Genomic DNA, 21,406 nt, shown 5'->3' on the forward strand with positions numbered 1-21,406 from the left:
TTGTAACTACAATGAGTATTATGCAAGACCCAGTGGATACCACACTGAATAATCATAGTTCTTGGAATACTATATTCTATGTAGAATAAAAGATCTGGGGGCGGCTAGGTGGCACAGTGGATAAAGCACAGGCCCTGGAGTCAGGAGTACCTGGGTTCAAATCCGGTCTCAGACATTTAATTAATTACCTAGCTGTATGGTCTTGGGCAAGCCACTTAACCCCATTTGCCTTGCAAAAACCTAAAAAAAAAAGATCTGGGGCTATAACCAAGGGTAACATGTCAACAATGTTACATATAATGCTGAATGAAAAAGAATAGACATTTAACAGACTGAAAGATTTTCCAGTTTTTAATGATAAAACCCCAGGACTCAAGGGAAAATTTGACATGTAACATCCAGGAGACTATAAGATAAATGCTAAAAAATAAATTTTAGGGACTAAATAACGTCAAAGTGCTTACTTCACGCAAAATATTAGCAGCTTTTATGATTGTAATCATTATTTGGGTAGTTTGGAAGAAAACAGTGGACTAAAGTGATTATGATGGGGTCATTCTAAAAGAATCTGTGTAAGGAAAGAAAAAGTAGTCATCTCATATTAAAGTGGCATAAAATTTAAAAAATCTGATACAAAAGAAGTTAATAGGAGTAGTTTAATGAGGGAAATTGTGTGTAGGGGTATGTGGGTATGGGTATGTGTGGGTGAGTGGGGGTGTGCCCATGCACACTCAGGGGTTTCTATCTCTCTATCCAACTCCAAGGGTACAGAGTGAGAGGGAGGATAAAAAAGGGATTTTAGAGGGGTTGGTAGGTTAATGAACAGAAGGGCAAAGTAGAGAATAGAATTAGAGAAGTGAGGAGAGATAGGTTAAATAGGGTGAGAAAGATAGTGTGAAAAAACCAGAATGGAAAATGCACAAGTAATTGTATTTTACAATGTGAATAGCTCTAATTTACCTGTAAAATAGAAATGAACTGCAAATTAAAAATTTGAATTTCAGGAAACAAAAAAGAAACACATGCAGAAATAATAACAAAGTTCATTGGGAAGGACAAAAGATCACAATTTTCTTTCTTTCTTTTTTTAAGGTTTTTTGCAAGACAAATAGGGTTAAGGGGCTTGCCCAAGGCCACACAGCTAGGTAATTATTAAGTGTCTGAGACCGGATTTGAAACCAGGTACTCCTGACTCCAGGGCCAGTGCTTTATCCACTGTGCCACCTAGCCACCTCAAGATCACAAATTTCAAAGAAATCAGGGTATAAGATGTAAAGGAATAGATTCATTAATATCAGACCTTATAAGAAAGAGCATTATTGTGTAAAAAAGGACAATTTTGATTATTTTAAATAGAAGGAAAGCAAAAAATTTGAAAAAAATGCTTTCAGAGATAACATCTCAAATAGGATGTGATTGAATTGGGATGTTGTAGTGATGAAGAAATGACTGGTCAGTTTAGAAAAACAATAAGATTTTGATGGAGGAAGGAAGATATAATCTATCTTCACAGAAAGATAATTGGTAAAAAAAATAAGCATATGATCTTGCTTCTATCTATCTGTATGAGTGTATTTATGAATGTCTATGTGTAGATATCTATGTTTGGGTATATGCATGTTTATAAATATGTATATGTGTGTGTGCATATGCTTATTTGTATAATATATATGTGTGTATATAAATGTGTACACACACGCACTTAATTGTAGTTTAATTGTAGAGAAAATAAAGTCAGAAGTGAATTACAGAGAACAAAAGAAATTCAACAGGGAAGCAAAGAAAAAATGGGTAACTTTTAAAATTATATGTAATATTTATTACATCAGTTTTCTCAAAAAGGGAAATTATTGTTTTATATTGTATCCTTTCTTATGATCTGTTACATATATGTCAATTTTTTTACTGGTTTTTTTGTATTTATTTTAAAAGAAAATAGCTATTCCTTTTGTACATCCTGCTAAATCCAGAAGTAAAGAATGCCATTTGAGACAAGAGGAAGAAAAGGCAACCTCCACCAGACATAATCAGGGATTTATTTATGGAGAAATTGATATTTAAATTGAATTCTGACAAATTAGTAAGATTTTCATAGATTCTCTATAGAACACTATGTTTTGGAAGAGAACAGTATGGATGTTGATACCAGTTATGGTATGTGCTAAGATCAAAGGATTTGGAATGAAAAAAAAAATCATACAATTTTCAAAATATAGTCCATAGTCTTCTTCCACTGAAGTGACATGAAGTTTGATCAGTGATTGGCAAGATTGATATTAAATCATGTTAATGATGGATTGAATGATTAAGGAATATAAGAGGGATGAGCTGTCAGGAGGTAGTAACAGCTATTGAAATTAGTGATATCATAGATTTAAACCCAGATGGAAATAATAGAGGTAATAAAGAAAGTTTGGATGTGATAGTGTGATGCTAAAGTGAATACAACTTGTAAATATTTATCCTTATTTTTCTTAGCATCCCTTGCATTTAATACAATTTTACTGAATGAATGGAAAGTGAAATTCTATAAAATTTTAAACTCTTCTTTCTCTAAACTTCATATTCCAGTATTGAAATTAATACATATAGTAACTGACATTTATATGGTACTTTAGAACTCTTGAAGCATGTCACAAGTATTTTCTCATTTTACTCCTCATATTACAGTACAGCCATGTACTGTAGTAAAGGTTTTATCCTTCCCATTTTACAGAATAGCTATCCAATTCAGAAAAGCATAACTAACTGACACAATAATGTATATCTTTTGAAGGTTAAACAGAGTCCTTTTTGTTGTGTTTTAGTGACAATCTCAAATTTCTTAACATGTAAATTGTTCTATTCATTTTTTCCCCCAGTAAGGCATAGTATTATTTGCTGCATTGATGTTGAAGTCAAAAAGTGAGAATACTGAAGGGGAAGAGGTACCAGTCAGGCATGTAATACTAGAAAACCTTTCATCACTATGTATTTGTAAGGCGTTTGTAGTTGTTTTATTTTTAAACATATGTTTAAATGTTTCTAATATCATGTAAACATTCATGTAGGTGAATCTTTATAAAGATGAAAGTTTGACTCTGGTAAATTTCTGTGACATTAGCTTTCCTTCAGTTTTCCTGTAGAGTCTCCACCCAACAGCATCAGGGTTATGAAGTCCTTAGTGAAATAGAAGATGACCAGAGAAAACAAAGAAAACTATAAACTAAGGAAATGAATCTACTTTTACATGTAGATAAAACATATGAAATCAAATTCTGAAGCATCTACATACAAAGATGTACCCACTGTTTTTGTTTCTTTTTTTGTGGGCAATGGGGTTAAAAGACTTGCCCTAGGTCACACAACTAATAAGTATCCTGTCTGAGGTCAGTTTTACCTTCTCAATAAGGAGGGAGGTGAGGGAGGAAGAAAGATAACTTGAAACTCATAATTTAAAAAAAATGAATGTCACAAATATTTACATTCATTTGGAAAAAATAAAAATAGTTGTAGACTGTATAAAATATTTAGGAGTCTCCCAAGACACATTCAAGATTTATATGAAAACAATAAAAAATGTTTCATATAATAAATACATATCTAAACAATTGAAATATTAATTACCTATAGGTAGAACAAGTTAATATAACAAAAATGATTATTCTGCATAAATTAATTTCAGTGCTGTACCAGTTAAACTGCCAAAGAATTACTTCATGGAGTTAGGGATTAAAAAGATACCTAAATTCTTCTGGAAGAAGAACAAAAAGTCCAGAATATCAAGGGAATCAATGAAAAGTGAAGAGTATCCTAACAGTACTAATTTCAAACTAAATCACAAAGTAATCATCAAAACCATCTATAACTGATTAAGATATAAAATGGTTGATTAGTAGAATACATTACCAGTTTTGAAAGGCTCATGAGGAAAGATTCTATGTAACTCCAAAGAAATAACTGATAGTCTGAATGAAGATTGAAGCATATGTTTTTTAAACATTCTTTTCATTTTTGGTTGGTGTTTTCTTTCACAGAATAACTAATAAGGAAAGATATATTTGGAAATTGTTTCCCCTTAAATGAAAGATTTTTCTGAGAGATATATTGTGACTTAGGGTTGTACTAAAAGTTAGATAGTAACTACCTAAGTTGTTTAGGGGTGAGATCCTTTCAGATTTCTAGATTGGTATTTTTGATAAGAATTCTTTACCCAAGTGCCCAAAGATTTATATAAACAGAATATCTGATTATAAAATCAAGATATAAGAATCAGGTCCAGTTTTCTTTAAGAACAAATAAAAAAAAAACAAAACTATGCAATTTAATATCATCTAGCACTTTACAATAAGCCTATAATAATATTTTCAAAGTAAATCTGCAGCAAAAATCAAGATGGAAAAAGATCCTATCTCCAATTATTTCACTTACTTTAAGGTTGACGCTTCTATGTAAAGATGGACCTAGTCGTCTAAAAAGAAGTCCTTGTCCTTCTGGAAAACAGCCCCTTTCAAGAAGATAAGAAATACTGGTTACTTATTAATCTATCATAAGAGAATCACAAGCAAAAAATTCCATGGAATTAGAAAAGATCTTAGAAATTAGATTACTAGAAAATAGAAAATAAGATGTAGGGCCAAGCACAATATTAAAACATAGAATTTTATAACAGACTATCTAGACATAGAACTTTAGAGGTAGAAATGGTTCCTCAGAACTTACTACTGGTGATAAGAGCCTAGGACCATAAACTAATAAGGGCTAAACAGTACTTTAGATTTAATCCAATCAAACTAAAGTAACAGAGCTGAAGTAACTGAAGGTCAGAAATTACATACAAAAAGTTACAGAACAGCTATTAACATTGTAGAACCCAAGGTATCATACCCTTTTCCATTATATCAAAATAGTCTCAATTCTATTGGACTTTTCTTAGTGAATTTTTCAAGTATCTACGTGTAAATGGAATATCAGAAGATCTATGTAATAATTGAACACTTGTAGAACATTTGCTAGTTGCAGAGGACCTTCCTCTCCATGCAAGTGAGGCAAGGATAATTATTTCCATTTAATTCAGTTCACCTCAACAAACCCAATTTTCAAGAAGTCAGTAATCATCATGATATAGTAGTGTTGGAACTAAAGAGAGGAGACCTGGGTTCAAATCCTAATTCTATCAGTGGCTAGTTATGTGAACTGAAAATTTAATTGCTCTTACTATTAGTTTTCTTATCTTTAAAAATTGAGACAATAATATTATTTTTTATTAATTTTTGAGATTATGGTGAATTTAATCCTTTAAAAATCTAAAATGTGCTACTAGATGTGTTGTTAAAGTCACTGAGTCAGAACCTGGACTCAAAACCAAGTTTCCTGTTTTCTCAGGGACCTTCAGGGAGCTGGAGTAGTCTTTAGGGAAAAAGAAATTAACTCAAATTCCTCACTTAATAGATGATAGTAAGATACAGTAAGATTATATAAACAGAAACTGACAGTCTAATATCTCAAGGTATGACATTAAAGCTAATGATTTTATACATCTCCTCTCTCCTCCCCTCCTCTCCCTTCCCTCCTCTCCTTCCTCTCTCTTTCCTCCCTTCTCCTCTCCTTTTCTTCCCTGCCTTCTCCACTTCTCCATTCTCTTTTTCCTCACCTTGGCTTCTCATTGAGAAGAAAAATAGTTGTGGTTTCCAAAACTCATTCACCTATGTCTAGCATACACAAATCATGGATGATCTTCTGAGATCATTAATAGTCTTAGAAGTTTAAAGGACTTTTATCTTCCTGATGGCCTTAGATTATGGTTCACTATTCAGGCCAAAAAACCCATGAGTTTTTCAAAATATATTTACTCATAAATACTAAATATTCTATGATCATATTAGAAAGTAGATCCTTTGTTGTTCATCTACTATTTCGTTGCATTTCTATGGCACCTTTAATCAAATTCTACTCTAATGCCTCACCACAACTTGCAGGAGATTTTGAAGATTACTCAATGGAGAGTTTCATAACTTTGAGATGAACCAAGTCTATTTTATTTTTACCCCATCTAGGCTAGTGAGGAGAGACTCTTTAAAAGAAAAATCTTGGGTAATGCTTTTTTGTTGCTATTTCATGGTCCTTCTGGTAATCCATGCAAAATATCGCTTAAAAGGCATTTTGAAATTATGGTTTGAATTGGTGGGAAGCATACCTGACCTCACACATATGACTATGTCAATTAACAAACATATTATTTTTAATATAATACTTATAATGATCTATGATTTAATTTGTGTGATTATAATAGTTCCTCCAGGGAATGAAAATACAACCACTTATTGACTTTGTAGCCATATTTAGTGAATTCCTACACCTGAAATTGCAAAACCAAACTGAACAAAAATCTTCTTCCTTACTTGGGGGGGGGGTCTTACTTTTACATATGAACCCCTTTAAACATGTTTAGTTGGGGAACTAAGGTCATCCATTTGCCATATTAAAATCCACCCTTGAAAACATTCTACTTTGGTGGAGCTTACCAGTGTGTTTAACTGGAGTAACCTTCAAGAACCTAGATTCGCTTCCATTAAACAAGGAGGGTCTGGAGCAAGAATACATTTATCCTCAGTATTATTATTATTATTAATAGCAATGTCAACTTTCATATAGTATTTTATATTACAAAGTAATTTGCATACTATCCCTTTTGGAATAACAGATAAAATAATACGTGCAGTATTTTGTAAACAGTAACACATTTATTATTGTTGTTGCTATTGTTTTTATATTACTATTTTTAGATATTTAAACTACTATTATTAGATCTGTGGACTTTGTACCCTTTATCCTACTTTACAGAAAAGGGAACTAAATCTCAGAAAAATGCAGTTATTTTAGAGGAAGCTAAGGAGATGGATTTAGGGACAAAAAGACCAGATTTTAAAACCTACTGCAGACACCTAATAATGTAAAGTCATTTATAACTTAGTACCCCACTTTACAATCTGTTTAAATCTTACATTATTTCCCCCTACCTACATTCTCTTCAAAACAGTGACACTATCCTTCCTCTTCAATCTTAAATAAGACACTCCCTGACTGTCCTTTATGCCTCTGCTGACCTCACATATAATCTCCATATCCTTGCCTCCCTGACTTCTATCAAGTCCCAACTAAAATTATACCTTCTACAGGAAGCTTTTCTTCACTTCTATTCATTTTATAACTTTCCCTGCATTGATTATGTTCTATTTACCCTTCTATAACCTGTTTATAGACCTGTTTTCCTCAGAAGATTGTGGACTCCTGAAGGGCAAGATCTGTGTTTTGCCTTTCATTGTAAACCAATAGTTATGTGTTTGGTAGATAATAGATAGACTATATTTTTATTAAAGCATTGACCATGATGAGTCATTTAAACTCTCTAAGGCTAAGTTTCTTGATCTGAAGCATGGAAATAATAATAATAACACGTCCCTCCCTCAGGGCTGCTTAAATTGTAAAATTTTTCCTTTGAAAACATTCATCATCATCATCAATACAGAAAGTCACAACTAGTCTCAAAACTGATACTTTATTGAAGTTCTGGCTAGTACTCCTACTATTCCATGTTACTCTTTCTTCCTATAAATTCTGCATCATGGATTTAGATTTTTGCATCGAAATGGCATGAGATCAACTAGTCCAGAACCACTTGTTTTTTTCATTGAAAAAATTAAGACTTAAAACAGTTTAAAGGACTTGCCTATGTTCACACACCTAATAAATTCTAGAAGAAAGTATAAGACTCATTTCCTTCTTCTAAATCCAATTCTCCAAATACTGTTATGGCTTCTCTATTCAATAAGATCCAGTTAGAAATTTGATTAATTCTGATTTTACCATGCTCTACCAAGTGAGCCTTTTTCCTTATCTCAGTGGGTACCACATTGCCATCCTACCTACTAGCAAACTTTTTAATGTTGTTTTTTCATATTAAAATCTAAATATTTGAGAATAGATATTTCCTTGTTTCCTTTTATATTCTCTTCCAGGGATTAGCACATTGCCAAGCACAAAGCAAGAATATGTTAAATATGTTACAAATGTTCTACCATTTATTTATCCAGGGCACACTAGTTTTCAATTTGTCTCTGGCCAATAAAGATAAGTTGCTCTATGTTAAAAGGAACCTCAGACTCTTGATTCCACTTGCCTCTCCTTATTGAAACTGACGGCAGAGAATACCTATATGACTGGAGGGGAACTAAAAGCAGTCATTTGGGAGGCATAGTAATATGCCCTTTCCTATAATGGTAGTATGGTGGTAGCTGGGTATAACAGTGCATAGAGTATAGGGCCTGGAGTCAGGAATTTGGCCTCAGACATTTTTTAAACTGTGTGACTGGGTAAGTCACTTAACCTTTTATATCTCAGTTTCCTTATCTGTAAAATGAGCTGGAGAAGGATATGGAGACCACTCCAGCATCTTTGCCAAGGAATCTCCAAAAGGTGTCATGAAGAGTCAGACATGACTGAAAACATCTTATCAACAACAATGAAGTGATGGCAGTGGACCTCCTAATCTCTACCATAGTGGATTTTTGGCCAATAATTCTAGAAAGCATATTCAAAAGGGAAAATGAGAGATGAGAAGGATTTAGGAATCATGTTGTATGGACATTGGTGTTAATAGATGATTACTTTTGACCTGGAGAAGAGGAAAAGGGAAAAAAATTAGAATTGCTGGGATAGGTATCTTCAAACAGAACCATCTGATATCATATGAAAATGGAATTAGCTTAATTTTGACTCCAGAGGCCATATCTAAGAGGAAGAGATAGAAGTTACAGAGATAGAGATATTATTAAAGGGGAAAAAAACCCAAATCCAACTATTTTAGTTTTTCCAAAATGGAACAGGCTTCCTTGAAAAGTGATTTGTTCCTCCTCAGCATGATTTTTTTAATGTTTATATTTTTAGGTTTTTGCAAGGCAAATGGGGTTAAGTAGCTTGCCCAAGGCCACACAGCTAGGTAATTATTAAGTGTCTGAGGCTAGATTTGAAATCGGGTACTCCTGACTCCAGGGCCAGTGCTCTATCCACTGAGCCACCTAGCTGCTCCAGCATTTTTTAAACAAAAATAGGATGACAACTTTTAATGATGTCAAGAAATAGCTCATGTTTAGAAACAGGTTTTATTGCACTTCCATTCACTGATTTCTGAGATCTATTGGATTCTACTTCATTCTAATGCTTTCCTTTAAAAAAGAACCTTTCTTGAAGAGTAATAGTTCTAAACTTGGACATTGAATTGAGTGCTTATGCATATTTAAGTTTTTATTTTAGTATACTTATCTTCTGTATCTCTATATATTCTATTTTGTGCATTTGAAGAAGGAATTCATATGCTTCCCCTGACTGCCAAAGGGATCCATGATTTAAAAGAAATTAGAACACTTTTTTCTAGGGTCTTATAATCACTAGTGAGAATAGTGTTGTGATAGCTGGGGAATCCTCAACTACAGGATAAGAAGAAAGTCCACAAGAATCCTTACTATGAATTATTTCACTCTTTATTTCCTTGGCAAAAGACCACAAAAGATAGCACACTGAAAGAAATCCTTCCCCACTGTGGGACACAACCTGCCTATCAACGATATTAACTATTTTCTGCAGTGTGCAAGGAGTCAACATTCACCCAATCAAGCAACAATGGAAGAAAGATTATAGAGCATGTATAACATTGTTAGTATTACCAAAAAAGCAAATGAGAAAAAGAGAGCAAAACAATTCCTGTTCTATCTCATTAAATCCATTATAAATAGTTCTCAGAGCTTAACCTTCTTTCCTTCTCATTCCTTGTCTTATAGTTCAGTGTTCTCATCTGGAACTTACATAAACCTTTCCTAAATGCTATTTTTCCATTCCTAATGGGATTTTTTTTTCAAGCCCAAAACCAACTTTAACTCATAGATCTCTCCATGGCTCCCTCATAAGGAGAGTTCTATTAATATTCATAATAACTATTATTGAAATCAGGATTTCAAAGCACTCCAAAGCTTTTAAAGTCAATACAGAATGTTTTTTTTCGGGGGGGCAATGGGGTTTAGTGACTTGCCCAAGTTCACACAGCCAGGAAATTGTTAAATATTTGAGATTAGGTCCTCCTGACTCCAGGACTGGTGCTCTATCCGTTATGCTAATTAGCTGCCCCATGAAAGTCAATGCAGCGTGTTATCACTTTAATAAGCAAATATCTTTAATAAGCAAAATCTTCCTCTTTTTCTTTGTCTATCTCCTTTTCTCTCTACTCCTAGATTCCTGTACCATCTCATTTCCAATTTTCATTTTCTTCCTCTTCTCCTCCATAATAAAATTTTAAAAAATACAAAATTTGAAATGAAAGGACTTGGACTTGAATTCTAGTTCTGCCACTTTTGATTTATTTGAATTCAGACAAAGCATTTCCGCTTTCTGAATCTCAAAGAAGGTAATGACAGAGATGGACATGGACTGGAAAATCACTAAGACATCCCCTCTCTCTCTCTCTCTAAGACATCAGGGTTTCTCCTCCTATATTTAAATCTGTCAGCACAAATGCATTCCAATGTGGAATTCAGTCATTAAAAACTAACTTTTTTAATGCCCAAATGAAAACAAATGGAGGGTAAACTTTTCAACATAAATTAGAATCACAATTCAAAATTGTAAGAATTTCCTTCAATTCATGTGTGTTCTTTGTCACCTTCATAGGACCATGTGTGGATCTAGAAACATATCTGGGTTCTCAGATAAATAAAACAACCATAATTCATATAATATCTGATTAAAATCTAATGAAAGTGCATTTCAGGCATTATCTCATTTGAGCTCCATATCATTTAAGGCAGGTAGACAGAATTCTGAACCTGGACTCAAGAAAACCAGAGTTCAAAGAGCCTCAAACATTTATTATACACTGTGATTCTGGACAAGTCACTTAACCACCATATGATTCAGTTTTCTTAATAGAGAAATGTGGATCTTGATATCACCTACCTTATAAGGTTGTTGTAAGGATAAAATTAAATCATATATATAAAATGATTCACATAAATTCCTGGAAAATAGTAGGCATAAAAGAAATGCTTGTTTCCTTACTTTTCCTATTCTATAACTCCCATCTTAAGGAAGAAGAAACAAAGAGTCAGAGATATTACCTATGGACAGACCTAGAAGATTTCAGGGGTTGGATTTCATTCTTGTTATTTCTTGACAATAAATATACCACTCCTTTCCCCACATCCCTTCCAGTATGATATGCTGCCTCTCACTAAACATATATTTTCAGTAATTCACATGATCAAGCATAAATGCAGATGTAGTCTAATCATAGGAACACTAGAAGCTGAGGCAGAGGACATGAATCTGATTTCAGGCTTTTCCTATTAATAGTTTTGATTTTGAACGTGATATTCAATTTTCAGATCCTGTTTCCTCATGGCAAAAATGGAGAAGTAAATTTAAGTTGTAATTAGTACACTTTAGTAGCAGTATTATCCCTTGATAATACTTTTTTGATACCTCCCTATAATCTAGTGGACATCAGGTTCTGAAATCTGATGTCTGTGTATCTATATCTTACTACAAGACTCTAGAGTTATAGTTCTAAAACTGAATCTATCATCTCATTATTATTAATACTTTAATAAATATACTGAAATGTAATTGACTTCCTTGATAATCTATATACATATATATTTTAAAAGTTCATACATTTAAAAATATTATTCAGAAAAGGGGGACTACAGGCCTCACCAAACTGCCAAGGTAGCAGAGCTGTGAGGGAGGAGGGGATGAGAAAGAAAGGGAATATAATACAAAAATAATAAGAACTCTTCCCTAAAGGTTTCACTAGTAACACAAAATCACATTTTCAGAGTTTTTAAATATTTCTAGTCTAACATATCTACACAAAAGATGTTCCTCTTTAACATTTTCAAAAATGGTTATCCAGAAATCTCTTTAAAAGTTCCAATTAGTTGGAATCTACTTTTTCCCCCCAAGGAAACTCATTTAATTAGATCTAATTGATGGAAATTATTATACTGCCTTACATTTGCCTCTGCATTACTCCTAGATCAGACCCTATGATGCAATGAATCCCAAATATGCTTCCCTGCCTCAGGTTTCTTCTCTAACTTTAGGGAGTCTCCTCTCTTCCTCTCTCTCTCTCTCTCTCTCTCTCTCTCTCTCTCTCTCTCTCTCTCTCTCTCTCTCTCTCTCTCTCTCTCTCTCTCTCTCCCTCCATCATCTGTATCTTTCTCTGTACCTCACTCACTATTAATTTATATATTCTATAATATTGTTATGTGCATACTTAATTTCCATTTTTCATCTGATTTGAAAAAAAAAGCTCCTTTGCAATTTTTTCTTTGTGTCAGTTGTGGAACTGACATTTCACAGAAAACTTGAGGTCTTCCTTCTACATCAAGGAGTAGTGCTCTTAGGGGTTTAGCTTGAACCTAAAATGTATATTCCCCTAAATTAACAAAATGTAAAGTAGCAGATAGTTATATTTCAAATTTTTCTCATTGAGAAGAGTTGAGAGACCAGAATCTGGTCCAAACCATCTGGCTTTTTTTTCATCTGGGAAGAATACCCAATGTTGAAGAAGGGTTATTCATCCCTTCTGGTGAATCACACCTAGATAGCCAAATCATACACAAATATATCACTTCCCTATTTAATACATTTTAGTGGTTGCCTATTGTCTCTTTTCAAATAATACTACTGGTTGGTATTTAAAACTTTTATAAACTGACCCCAATGTCTCCTGTCCATCTTTATTGTATATTATTACCTTTTACTCAGGCCTAAATTACATATATATGTATATGTATATATATGTATATGTATATATAAATATATATATACATATATATATATATACATACTATGCTTCTGGTTACATATTGTAAAATTTCTACAAAAGTAGAATGTTCATAGGAGAATATGAAGCTAAACTAATATTTAATAACAGAATTAATAGGGAACCACTACAATTTATTAATCAGATTGATGCTTTAGAAAAAATACTTTGACAATTGTGTAGAAGAAAAACTGATGTGGACTTATCATATGACCAATTGGGAGGCTATTTAAGTAGTGCAGGAAAGAGGTTAATGAGATGCTGAACTAGAATGGTAAATAACTGTGTTAAAAAAAAAAGGAGCAAGATACAAGTGATTTTTATAAAAGATGAAATAAGATTTTTGTATCTGATTGGAGACAGTATGTGAGGAAGAGTATGTAGTCAAAAGAGAGACTTTATAAACCTAAGTAACTGGAGCAATATGGAACTCTTAAAAGTAAGTGGGAAATTTAAGGAGTGGATTTAGGGGAAAGATAAGAATAATAAGACTTCCATGATGCAGATTTACAGCTTATCTTGGAAAACAAAGACTGTGTGTTTGTTGTAGCCAGGAGATGAACTGGTGGTCAAGTTATTAGCATCCTGAAGGAAGAGAATTTTCCTAAAGAAACCTTGGTTTTGGGGTGGCTAGGTGGCATCGTGGATTAAAGCACTGGCCCTGGAGTCAGGAGTACCTGGGTTCAAATCCGGTCTCAGAAACTTAATAATTACCTAGCCTGGGCAAGCCACTTAACCCCATTTGCCTTGCAAAAAACCCTAAAAAAAACCCCTTGGTTTTGAATGCTTAGACAGTTCTCAGTTTAAAATAACCCTGTGTTTGCAGATCACCCTAGGCTCAGACAGCAGATATTTGGGGATTTGTATAGCAGTAGGAGGTGAGCAAATGGGGAAAATAAGGAAGAGTAGGATAAAAGCATTGGAGGGTGCCCAATGATTGGCTTTAAATGGTAGACTGGGGTACATTTCTCTCACTGGTTGGGAATAGACCTTATGGTTCATGTCACACATCCCTTAAAATTTATGCCGCTACTTCCATTCTGGAGATAAATAATCATGCCTGTTATTGTCATCTCCTACCTTCTAGCCTTTCTCAACCTTAAGTTATTCTCCACAGAGTTACTGAAATAATTTCCTTAAAGCACAGATATAGCAATTTTACTGCTCTGATCAAGAATGTAGTACTACTCTTTGCCCCTGGGATATAAAATAAAGTAATGAGTTGTACATTTAAATAGCTTCTGATTTCAGAATTCGACTCCAGATTATTAAAAAAAAGTTGCATTTTATATCTTTTCTTCTCATATTTATCACTGACCACCAACCTATCCTCAATCTGAAGCAGAAGTCTTCCTTGAAAATACACAAATGGAGGTAAGGAAAAGAATTAATGATATCTGAATCTTTCTGCACCTCTAGTCCTACTTCTTTACTAAAGGGTAGAAGAAATGGTTAATCATTCATATTTTATATTTATTGTTGTTTTATGCTTTAATCAAAATTATGTGCTTCTTCAGTTGTTTATTCTTATATTAACATTATAACTATCTTTTTTCTTTTAATTATACTCATTTGACTCTTCTTCCATTCATATACTTATTCCTATATTTCTCTGACTCTATTATTTCTTCATTTTAATATTTTATTTTTCTAATTTCATGTAAAATTTTTGAACATTCAATTTAAAAAATGTTGTTTCATATTCTCTCCCTCCCTTTCTGCCTCACTCCTCATTGAGAAGGCAATTTAAGTTATATATGTGTAATGCAAAGTAATGCAAAACATACTTCCATAATAGTCATGCTGTATAAGAAAACCAAGTAAAAAAATCCAAGAAAAATATGTTTTATAAAAGTTAAATTCAATCTGTATCTAGGCTCTATTAATTCTCTCCCCACTAACACACACACACACAGACACAGACACAGACACACACACACACACACACACACACACACACACACACACACACACACACACACACAGACCCCTCTGGAAATGGAAAGGATTTTCCATTGTGAGTCCTTCAAAATTGGTTTAGATCATTATATTGCTTAAAATAGCTAAGTCATTCAGAGTTGATTATCATAACATATTGATATTAATATGCACAATGTTTTCCTGGTCTTGCTCACTTTACAGCAGGTCATGTAAAACTTCAGGTTTTCTTTCTCAAACATCTTGCTCATCATTTGTTATAGCACAAGGGTGTGATGCAACATAAACAGTAGTGGACCTCAAGTTAGAAGACTCATTTTCCTGAGTTCAAATTTGGTTTTAGACACATACTAAGTATGACATTGGAAAGTCATCTTGCCCTAATTATTTCAGTTACCTCATCTGTAAAATGAGCTAGAGAAAGAAATGTAAACCACTCCAATAACTTTGCTATTAAATCCTCAAGTGGAATAAGAAAGAGCTGGATATGATTGAAAATAATTGTACAACATTCTATCACAATCATATACAACTTGTTTAATCATTCCTCAATTGATATACATCCCTTCAAATTTCAATTCTTTGCCTCAAAGAGCTGCTATAAATGGTCTTGAATATATTATGTCCTTCTTTTTTGTCTCTTTGGGACAAATAACTAGTTGTGGTATTGCTGAGTCAAAGATATGACTTATTACTCTTCCTCTTTATATTTTTGCCCAAGTGGATTTTCTTAAATCTTCACGTTAATAATAACATAAGTATTTGGCACTTATCAGGGAATAAACAATGCAAGTGAGAGAGCCTACCCAATGAAAATTAAAACGGATTTGTTTTTATTAGACACTTTATCATAGGGTTGTCCTTAATGGGTACAAAATATTCTAGGATACTGGAAAAAAAAAACAAAACTGACCAATACAATTACTGAACACTATTAGGAATCTGTGAAAGACCAGAGAGAAGGAGAGAAACTTAAAGGATTAGAGAAGAAAGAGAAAATTGTCTCACTTTTTTACAAAGGAGACTGGAAGTCATATTATAATGTGTGACCATCTGGTAAATGCTCAGAACACACATATAGATACATGTGGATAGACCTACATGTGAATATACATGCATATATGTGTTTCTGTGATTTCCTATTAGAGGAAATCTAAGGCACAAGATGTTGTCTTTGTAAGGTAATGTAAGCATTATTTTAAGAAATTGTAGCTATATCAATTGAAAACAGTTTCAATAGAAGGTAGGGGAATGCAATTCTCCAAATATTTCCTAAAGTTATATTTTTAAGCTACAAGTGAAATGAACAGTTTGGGATGAAATGAATTTTCCTTAAAAATTAAAGACCAGATACCAATGGAAGGCATGTGAAAAATGAACTTTTTTAAAAAAGTTTCATTTATAAATTGTACTGGCTGATCACTAAAATATCTTATAATCCTGTGATTTCATCGTAGTCCAGTATAGAGGACATAGTTCTAGATTTTGAGTAAGTGACTTTAAGTTTGAATGCTGTCTTAGTTCTTTACTCTCTATTTGATGTTGGATAAGTACAAACTTTCTGAATCTCAGTTTCCTTACTTGTAAAATAAAGATATTGGATTTGCTGATCTCTAAATATTATTTTAAATCTACAATAGCACTTGCCACAGTGCCAAACACATATCACTATCATGTTATTTTACCTTAAACACATCTTTATCTTTTTATTTTTTGCTTCTTCACCTTAAAAATAAGAAATCTGGGCAATTCTGTGAATTATTCTAGCTCCATAATGTTATTGTGTTCCATCATTTTATATTACAAAGGACCTTACTGCTCTAACATACGATATTCTAAGGCATCTTACTAGTCTAATGTTTTATATTCTATAAAGTTTTATTGCTGTAACATTTTGTGTTCTGAAACACATTACTTCTCTGACTTCCTGTTCTTTATTCTAACAATCTAAGCTCCAAGGTAATTTCCAGTTTGTAAATGCTAAATTTTGCCATTATATGTTCTGAGGTCCCTTCTAGCTTGGACATTCCATAACTTAACAATGCATCAAAAGCATATATAGTCTAAGCTTCCTTCTAGCTTTGACAGACTATACTCAATGTTCAAACATTCTATATTTTAAAGCCATTTATAGTTTTTAGCTAGACAGACTTTATTCATTTTAACTGATTTACTTGAACTAACTTTCAACAACAAACTATATAATCCTTAGTTCTACTTGAAAAGCTCCCACTATTAAAGCAATTCATTTGGCTGAAGACTGAGGAGTCAAACTTCCATTAAGGTCTCTGTTCATTTTTCCAAGTTCCTTTTTTAATGACCTCAGTTCTCTTATCTATCCATTCAGTACAGAAATGTATGACCACTCCAATATTTCCCTTCCACAGAGTGAATTCATGAACAAAGGAGACAAAGGAGATCCCAGGAGAAGCTGTTTGTTCATGCCAACTATATAATAATGAACTTGATAATCAGCTTCTGGTCTTTTGTTATTATCCCTCCAAAGGAATATCATGAGGGATTAATTCATTAAAAATAACAAAAGACCATATCTGTGGTTCTTATCCATAATTAATTATGGGAGAAAGAGAAAAGAATTTCTTGGACAAGAGTGAACAGTTAAAATCTAGGAGGATTGCCTTGCAATTGCTTCTGGGTCCTCAAGACTTTAACACTCCATTGCTCCCCATTGACAACATTTTATTGTCATTTTTTTTTGCCATTTGGGACATCAAGACAAAAAGGGATGTGAATTTATTTTGGCAATAGTGAGGCACTATAAGGAGATCTTATTGTGACCCTCACATCCTTGGATTTTTCAAGAAATATTTTTTCAAGAAGTTTATGTACTTCTGAAAAAATATTTAGGCAGGAAGAGGAAAGAACTCACATCCAAAATAGTTTTGCTTATAAGCTTTTCAGTGATATGAGGTACATTTTTTTGTTGAGAATTTATTCAGAAATTATTGATTCCTTCTGTATCATTTTCCCATCTCTATGAGAGGGGTTATGGAAAGGATACAAAGTCACAAACCCCGCTTTGGATGTGTAGTAGAAAGATCACTTGAAGATGAGAAAAATTACATGAAATCCATCATTTCATCAAAGCCCAGATTTTGTCATGCATTGTCTTAATCTACTTCTTTCAGCAATGATTTATTTTTCTTACTTTTCTTTTCATTATCTATGAAAAGCAAAACCTACTTCACAAGGAAGTTGCACACATCAAAGAAAATGATTTATATAAATCACTTTGAAAACATTAAATAATATAAAATGAGTTATTCCAGAGATAGTAATATTATTCTAGAAAAATGGAGAGACAGGACTAATGTACTCAGAATAAGACTGCTTAATATATAATAACTAAAACCTTAATTTTAGGAATAGTCACTCAACATGTATTTATTAGGCTTGCTCCTTATATTCAGTTTTCTTTGTGGCAAAGACATAAAGATGAAGATATAATGAAGATATAAAGAAATATAGATATAAAGATACAAAGAAATATGAAGATATAAAGAAAAACAAAAAGTACCTTTCCCTGAATGAACTCAGATTTGATGTAAGAAACAACATTTTAATACTTATTCACCTACAAGACAGAACAGGGGAGATAGATGTAATGTCAAAGGGGAAGCCACTAGCACTGGAAGAGGGTTTCCTGAAGGAGGTGGAATTGGAGTTGAGTCTTGAAGAGTGACAAAGGCACTAAAAGAAAGGTATTAGAGAGTGAGTATTCTGGATAGGTAGCACAGCCTATGTGAAAACATGGAGATGAAATGAATGCTGGGATCAAGGAAGACTAGAAAGACCATTGTAGTTGGATTTTAGAGTATAAGAGGAAAATAAAATGTAGACAACTAAAAGAGGAAGGAACCAGATTAAAAATTACCTTCATTGCCCAATAGAAGACTTTGAATTTGACGTTAGTGAGAATGACAGCCTGTAGGAGATTACTGAGTGGGAGTGGGGGGGGTGAGGAGTGACCTAGCAAAATCTTCACCTTAGGAAATTTACTTTGACAGATGAATGAAGGATGAAATGAAGTGAAAAAAGTTGAATCAGGGATGCAAATTTGAATACTATTGCAATAGTGCAGACATGAGCTGACAATTGCCTCTATTTGAAGGAGGAACAGATTGTTAGATTGTGATCATCAGAATCTTTATGAAAGTAGTAGGCTTCAAATGATAGGTTTTTTCCCCATATGTTTCTTAGCAACCTAGGGGCAGCTGGATGATGCGTTGGACAGAGCACTGGCACTGGAGTAAGGAGGATCTGAGTTCAAATGCACCATAGACACTTAATAATTACCTAGCTGTGTGAACTTGGGCCAAGCACTTAACCCCATTGCCTTGCTAAACACTCCCCAAAATTAAATGTAAAATAAGGCAATTAGAGAGGATTTACTTTAAAAAAAACTCCATATGAAAAGGATTGTCGAGCAGTAGGCCCTGTGTATTAATCCATTCCAAAGTCCTCTTTTATAGATATAGAATCTAAGGTCTAGAGTTGGGGAATAACTTGCCTAATGTCAAAGTACTACTACTACAAACAAAATTCATACAAAACAAATTTTTCTACCTCCAAATCCACTGTTCTTCTTACAAAATGATAACTGCTCCAACACAGCATTAACTCATGCCATGTATAGTACCTTTTAAGTACTGTACCTTTAATGTCCATTTGAACTCTGCTACATCCTGCAATATGAACAAGAAATCTCATGAAGTTGTCAAATATAATTAAATTAGTACTATTTGAAGTTATATGAATGTAAAATGATAACTGGTTGCAGTGCAAGAGAAATAAAAAGTGTGAATTCAAATATTCTGATCACTTCATGGAATAATTTTTGTTCTAATTGTGACCCAGAAAATACAATCTGATGATCCCAAAATTATTGTTTTCTGTGACAAAAAAATCTAGATCATTTTATATTAATTATTACAATGAATATCACATAAGTAAAAAATTAATAAAATATAATATTTAAATTTTTTGCATATAATTGTAATATAAAAATCTGACAAATATTAGAAATATAGATAAATATATATGATTCTGAATACAGACACAGATATACATATACATAGAATATTTTTTGGCAGAAGGAATTCTCTGAATTTTCCTATGCTGTATATAACACAGATGGAAGCACTACATTATCCACTGGTAGCATTGACAATGGTTAATATGAATCACTAGCTCACTAGGCAGCTTCTGAAGTCACATGAAATATTAAGAAATAGATGCTTTTCATCCACTTTGTTTATTCAATACTGAAAATGCATATGGATTTTCAATGATAATGAAGATGAGAATGTTGATTAAGCCATGTTAATTATTCAATGCATTATATATTTTAAGAAATTGTTTGAGTAGATCATGATTATATATTAATTACTTATATGTCAAAGCTTTAGATATTAATTGCTCATTTTTAAATAATGACATTAATTAGTGCATAAATGTATTTTTAGATAATGTCAAGTGACTCATGAATGATTTCTTTTCTAAATGCGTTGATTTTTATTTTTCCTAATTAAAAGGACAAAATAAAGAAAAATAAACAATGCACTTATGAATAATTATTTTTAAGGAAAAAAAGTGATAATTACTACTAATATATGTATATATATATGTATATCTAATTCCAATACACATACATTTGTTTATCACACATGCATACACTTATATGTGTGTGTTTTTTCCTTATTCTTCTCCCTCTAGATATCTGAAGGAAAGTCCTTGCTACCTCATGTATAAAACAAACCTCTAAATTAAAATTTCTCTGAAAGACAAAAAAAAGTATACACACTGTAAAGTATAAACTATATAAACCCATAATCCATTATGTATACAATTATAGATGTATGTGTGTGTGTGTGTGTGTGTGTGTGTGTACCATACAGTCATCAAGAACTTCCAAAATAAGTTAGTCTATGTAACTTAGCATTCAAAGACAAAAGTAAGAGTGACCTAATTATGAAAAATCTTACATTCTTTCATGAGAAACAAGTACATATTCAGGTGTATACAAAAAAGGAAACAAAGTGATTTATATCAAGCAAAAGCACTGGTATCTGAGGTAGAGCCAGCAAAGGTCTAAGCTAAAAGGTGCTGCCTGAGATAGATTCTAAAAGGAAAATTGGGAATTCAGAGATGCACAGATGAAGAAAGTAGTGAAGTCTAAGCACAGGGAATATTTATTGCTAAGGAATAGTGATAGAAAATAGATTATAATGTAAGAAATAGTAAGAAAATCTGTTTGAGTGATTCAAGGAATAGATGAAGGGACAGTTTGTATTAAACCTAAAGAGATAGTCTATAATTGGTGAACTAAAGATTTTTTTTTTTGACATAGAGGCAATAAGGAATCACTTTCATTTATTGAATGCAGTATTAATGATTTATTAAATTTATTTTGGCATATGTATAAATGATATATTGGAGGGGGTTTGGTGCAGGGAATCTAAACAAAATATTAATGTAGAAGAAAAAGCATATACTATTCAAAAGAGAGTATTAAGAAAAAAGAAGGAATCCAATAGTGTCAAATGCTTCAGAAAGATGGAAAAGAATGAAGATAATTCTATTATATTTATC

Source organism: Macrotis lagotis, chromosome 1, assembly GCF_037893015.1.
Source record: "Macrotis lagotis isolate mMagLag1 chromosome 1, bilby.v1.9.chrom.fasta, whole genome shotgun sequence".
NCBI classification, from domain to species: domain Eukaryota; kingdom Metazoa; phylum Chordata; class Mammalia; order Peramelemorphia; family Peramelidae; genus Macrotis; species Macrotis lagotis.